Source organism: Nicotiana sylvestris, chromosome 2 (genome assembly GCF_000393655.2).
Source record: "Nicotiana sylvestris chromosome 2, ASM39365v2, whole genome shotgun sequence".
NCBI classification, from domain to species: domain Eukaryota; kingdom Viridiplantae; phylum Streptophyta; class Magnoliopsida; order Solanales; family Solanaceae; genus Nicotiana; species Nicotiana sylvestris.
Window position 1 is genome coordinate 12,417,597 of NC_091058.1, and position 5,782 is coordinate 12,423,378.

Here is a 5,782-nt window from a genome sequence, read left to right on the forward strand (position 1 = left end):
GTCTTTTGGCGATGGCCCTTGGTCGTGGTTCGAACGAGCTCGAACTTTTCTTTTTTGGTGATAGCCCTTGGCTTTCGGGGTGTTATTTCGAGCTGGTCGAAATGTTAATCCATCGTGGTTCGAATGAGGTCGAACTCTTCTCTTTTGGCGATGGCCCTTGGCCGTGGTTCGAACGAGGTCGAACTCTTCTATTTTGGCGATGCCCCTTGGTCGTGGTTCGAACGAGGTCGAACTCTTCTCTTTTGGCGATGGCCATTAGTCGTGGTTCGAACGAGGTCGAACTCTTCTCTTTTGGTGATGGCCATTGGCAGTCGGGATGTTATTTTGAGTTGGTAGAAATGTTAACCCGTCATGGTTTGAAGGAGGTCGAACTCTTCTTTTTTGGCGATGGCCCTTGGCCGTCCGGTTGTTATTTCGAGCTGGTCGAAATGTTAACCTGTCGTGGTTCCCAATTTTTGGAAAGTTTCAGGCGTCCTCTGGGTGAGTCCCAGTTTCGCTTAGTTTCTGCGTTTTGTGGGTGAGTCCCAGTTTTCTTTTGTGTGTTTCCTAGGTGAGTCCTAGTTTGTTTAATTTTGCTTGCATTGGAGAATATGAGACGTTTCCTGTTCGCGCATCTGGAAGAATGCTCCTGCTTCTATCCCGCTTAGAAAATAGTTAGTTAAACCAAATAAAATCATTCGTTACCTTGATTTGATCTAGTGCAAAGAAATGCTAGGAAGCCAAGCACAGGTAACAGGAAGCGGTAATGCTGGAGTAGAGTCGAACATCTCCCAAATTCATCACCTCGTGATTGTTGTCTTTTTAACGATGATGAAGTCGAAAATGCAGTCTGCGTATGTGACCTTCCAATCCAATCTTGGGTGAAAAGCATGTTATTGTAGTAGAGATTGGACTCCGGATCAACAATACCAAAACTAGGCTGAAATAGGACAAAATCTAGTGACATCCGCTTCGGACAAAACATGCATGATTTTACAAGGTGATCAAATACTTGAAATGATTTTCAATTCATTGTTTATGGGAAATCCTAAAAGGTAATGAGAAATGATTGGCAGATCTAGGAGCACTGGTGTTGTTTATCTTACTGTTACAATTTAATTACTCTACACCATGTTCAGCTCATTATGCTTTCACGTGGCTGGTGCTTGAAAGTTTTCACCTACTTCTTTCTGTTTAATTATTTCTTTTGGTCCTATTTCTAAGGGTTGGGCTTGTACCATGAAACAAAGCAAATAGATTATGAAAACAGAGCCGTGGAAAAGTTTTGCCCAGAGCGACATAACGTCCACTTAATCACACATTGATGTAAAGTTCTGTCTCATCAATATACTCAAATGTTGGTATTAGCAAATGCTTTAAGGACTTTTGGGTCTGCATCGTAGAGCTTCACTATGCTAGAATTGAATTTTAGATCTAGAATAAACTAAAATTTTAACTAAAAAAATCCCTACAGACGACGCCAAATTGTTTAAGCAAAAAAGTATGAAACCTTTTTTTGTTAAACTAATTGAATAAGAAGATGGAGGGTAAATTCTAGTTAAGGATAATTAATTCTAGATCCGAAATGAATAATATGAATAGAAAAACATAGCTAAGTATAAATGCAGGCAGTGATTATGGCCAGATTGAATAGCATAAAGAGAGATGCATTAAGTAACATTAAATGACAATAAAATGTAAATAAAGGAAAAGAGTCACACAATCTTGAGTGAGGCGGATCCTCTTTCATTTGATAAAGATGAATGATAAACAAATATAAGAACCTTATGACCCTTTTTGGATCTCATCAAGGTCTGGGATCACAGATCCTTTAATCTCTTTAAAGTAGAGTGTTTACATATTTTTTAGAGAGGGGGAGAGAGCCTTTTTGGGGAAGTCCTCTCTTCCTTTTTATAAGGAGTATCCACAGAAAATCCTAAAAAGGCACAATTAGAGAGAATATTCAGTTTCCTTTGAGGATTCCAAAGCAAACTAGTTGTTTCATCGCTGTCTGACCTCGACCTTATTGATGACTGCCTGACCTCGGCTTTATTGATGAATGTCCGACCTTAGCCTTATTGATGACTGCCCGACCTCGGCCTTATTGATGAATGTCCGACCTCTGCCTCATTGATAATTGTCCGACCTTGGCCTTATTGATGAACGTCCGACATTGGCATGTCCGACCTCGACCTTATGTCTTCGCGTGTCGAATTTCTCTGATCTAATTTTGACTCATACAACCACTACACCACAGTTAATATGATTATAGTGGAAAATTTTATTTTGTGTCTCATACAATTGACATTAGATGTATGAGATATTCTTTTTGTCTCACAATTTTGTGGACCCAAATTTTTATGGACTCAGAAGTGTAAGATTGGGATCCACAAATTTATGATATAAAAAGAAGTGTCACACAAATGTTAGTTGTGTGACTAGCTGATCAAATTTGTGATAAAACTTCTCGGTTATAGGGGTAATGCTGGTCAAAGTCATGACGTAGCTGATGCTTCTCAAAATAGCGATTTTTGTTTCTGTTTTTTACTCTATTCCCTGAATCGGAAAGGTCAAGTATTTTCTCCTTTTTAACAGGGTATATACTTGTCTCGCATTTGTTGTGTAAAAGTTTCGCCAAGTTTTTATTTTTTGCTGAATAAGGATGCATGTATTATTGAAAGTAGAACGACAAGCTTTAGACACAGTGACGGAGGCAAAACTAAAAAAGTATTTAAAAGCCAATAAACACTTAAAATAAATCAATCCAAATACCCTCTTGATGCGAGTTATTACCATAGGAAACTGATGGAGACGAACACCATTTAAGTCTTTGGATAAAGTAAATAAAGTAGGTAAAGGTTGAAAATCCAAAATAGAGTCTTTGGTTCAAAATCAAATATTGTTCTTGATTTTCCAAAGTGAGCTAGTGCATTCGCTAAAATACTTCATCTGGCTATTCATTCACGAATATACTCAAATTGTAATTTCTTTCATCTGGCTATCCAAAGTGAGCAGAAAGTATGAGATACTTAGTGGCCGTTTGGTCATAAGAATTGTAAAATTCTTAAAAACAGTAATAAAAAAATTCAAGTAAAATAGTATTTGAAAATTAAAGTTGTGTTTGAACATGAATATAATTTGAAACTGTTTTTGAATTTTTATGAGTGATTTAAAGTGAAAATTTTGAAAAATATTATTTTTGTAATTTTTTCAGTTTTTCAAAAAAATTCAAAATGCAACTTTAACTGAAATTTAAAATATTTATGACCAAACGATGATTTCGAAAAAAGAAAAAAAAGGTCAAACGGGCCCTTAGAAATTGAAATGCAAAAAAGTAGGAGTAGTTAAAAGGGAGTGATTTTGAATGAAAATGAGTAAGAAATGAAGTGGTAAAGTAAGTACAAATTACTGGTCCAAATAGATGAAAAGATGATGGTGCAGGTACAAAAATTGCTGCTCGTGATTAGGAGGAGAGTTGACAAATAGAGGAAGCACGGGGGGCAGCAGGCAAGGAGGCAGGAATGGCAGAGGAGAAAGGGGGTCAGCTCTAAATTTTCAGCTATGTTAAAAAAGTGAAATATGGTAGCGCGCAGAGTTGCAGGCAAAGCTATAGTAGAGGTGGACCATCTATGAACAAGATAGCTTGGGGAAAGTGAAAAAGTCTGTTTGCTATGCTTAGCAATCTTTCTTGGTTTTGGGCATTTGTCACCTTCATTTATTTTCTACACTAAAAAACGAGACATAAATAGACACACAACTCAAGGCAGGTCATATTTTCAAGGAAAATGGATCAATTTTGCTCTCCTACGACAACAAATCTCACGAGCGGGGTCATGGGAGCGCAGAGTGTACACGACCCTTATTCCTGCCTTCAACAAGACAGAAAGACTATTTTCGATATATTATCGGCTCAGTAATCAATTTTGCTCTCGTAATATTTGAAATTGAACAACTTTATTCATTGCTTGTTTTTTAATCAAATATTATACCGTTAGAAAAATGTCTCATTTTTGCCTTGATCCTTACAAAGTTCTAACCTTAGGATAATTTTAAATCCTAATTAAAAGGTTAAGGCTCTAAGGTAAAATTTAAACCTTTCTTCTCAAACAATCTGGACACATGGAGGCCACCATTTATATGTTGGACCTCCGTTTAAGACTAATATGAGATGATTTGCTTATAACTAAAAGAGAATGAATACACAAAAAATACTACGAAACAAAGAATTGAGCAATTTCAGTTAATGAAGGAACAAATTTAAACATTTTCGTAAGTATAAATTCCATTAATTTTTAAATTTTATAAACAATTGATTCAACCTTAAGAAAACTACATATATATTTTTTAAAACATAATTGGTTATATGCTTTGAAAGAAATATAGTGAATTTAGTTGCAACTCTTAAATATTACTACTACTACTGATGCATATTCTATTCCTTTTAACTTACCAAAGACCCATCTTTGCAAGTTGAAAAACATTATCAATAATTTTTCTCTCTCGTCTTTGTCCATCGTAGTTCATGGACCCCCTCTAATCAAACCACCACTCCCACCGGAATCCCCGGATAAGCATAGCCAAATGGAGGTAGAATTACCTCATCACTCCTATAAGAAAATGCTCTTGGACAAACCAGTGAGCAACCAAACTGATTACTATGAGATCGGCCATCAACCAAATCCAGATTTTGACAAAGAGAAGCACATTGAGGGTTCAATTCCCCTTTCACAAGATGACAAAAAACGCATTTACCTTCAATGGCGTTACTCTGTAATCATCAAAGTTTTCAAGCGAAAGATGTCTCACCATCTCCTTCGATTTAAACTGAACGAACTATGGAAGCCATCCGAACAGTTAATCTTGATTGACCTAGGGTGGGACTTCTACATAGTTAAATTTAGTTTAGAAGAAAGTATGGTTAAGGCTCTACACCTTGGCCCCTGATTCATCTCTGGAAATTTCCTATCTGTACGAAAATGGGAACCAAAGTTTGTTCCTCAAGAAACCACTCTTACTTCTACTGCCCTATGCATTCGGCTCCCTCAATTAGCAACACAATTTTATGATCAGGACATCCTAGAGAAAGTTGGTAGGAAACTGGGCAAACTTCTCAAGATAGATCAATGTACATCCTCTACTCTAAGGGGAAGATATGCACGTATTTGTATTCAAGTACCACTGGAAACCCCAGTAGAAACATCGATAATAATATGGGACCATAAGCAGGTTGTGATCTACGAAGGAAAGAGGACTATGTGCACCGTTTGTGGCAGAATCGGGCACACTGCACAAATTTGCAACTAAAGGGCAACAACACCCACAGCAACCCATGAACCACAGGAAGCTCATCAAAAGAAAGCAGTCATATCGGAGGAAAGCGAGTGAAAAATTGTTACCTTCCCAAGAAGATGCAAGCAAGGACTAGATAAAACAACAAATAAAAATGATGGTAGAATGAACAAACCATAACATGCTCCACAGACAGACGAGATACAGGTAAATTTGTTTGATGACAATTCAGGTAAATTTCTCCAAACTCAAACTCTACGTTACAATTCAAAAAAGTTAACCCCGTCCAAAATACCCAAAAAAGGCCCAATGGCCCAATGCATAACACAACCCTCACTAACCCACAAGGTCAGACCCAACAAGGCCAGAAAATAGGCACACGGGCACAGCCCAGTACAAGTGTCAAAAGAAAAGCGGGGCCATCTTCTGACGACCCTACCGACCCCAATCATGTACCCAGCGGTCAAGGGGCCTCTAGCCCAACTCCCAAGACCACACTTCTCAAGAGTGGTGA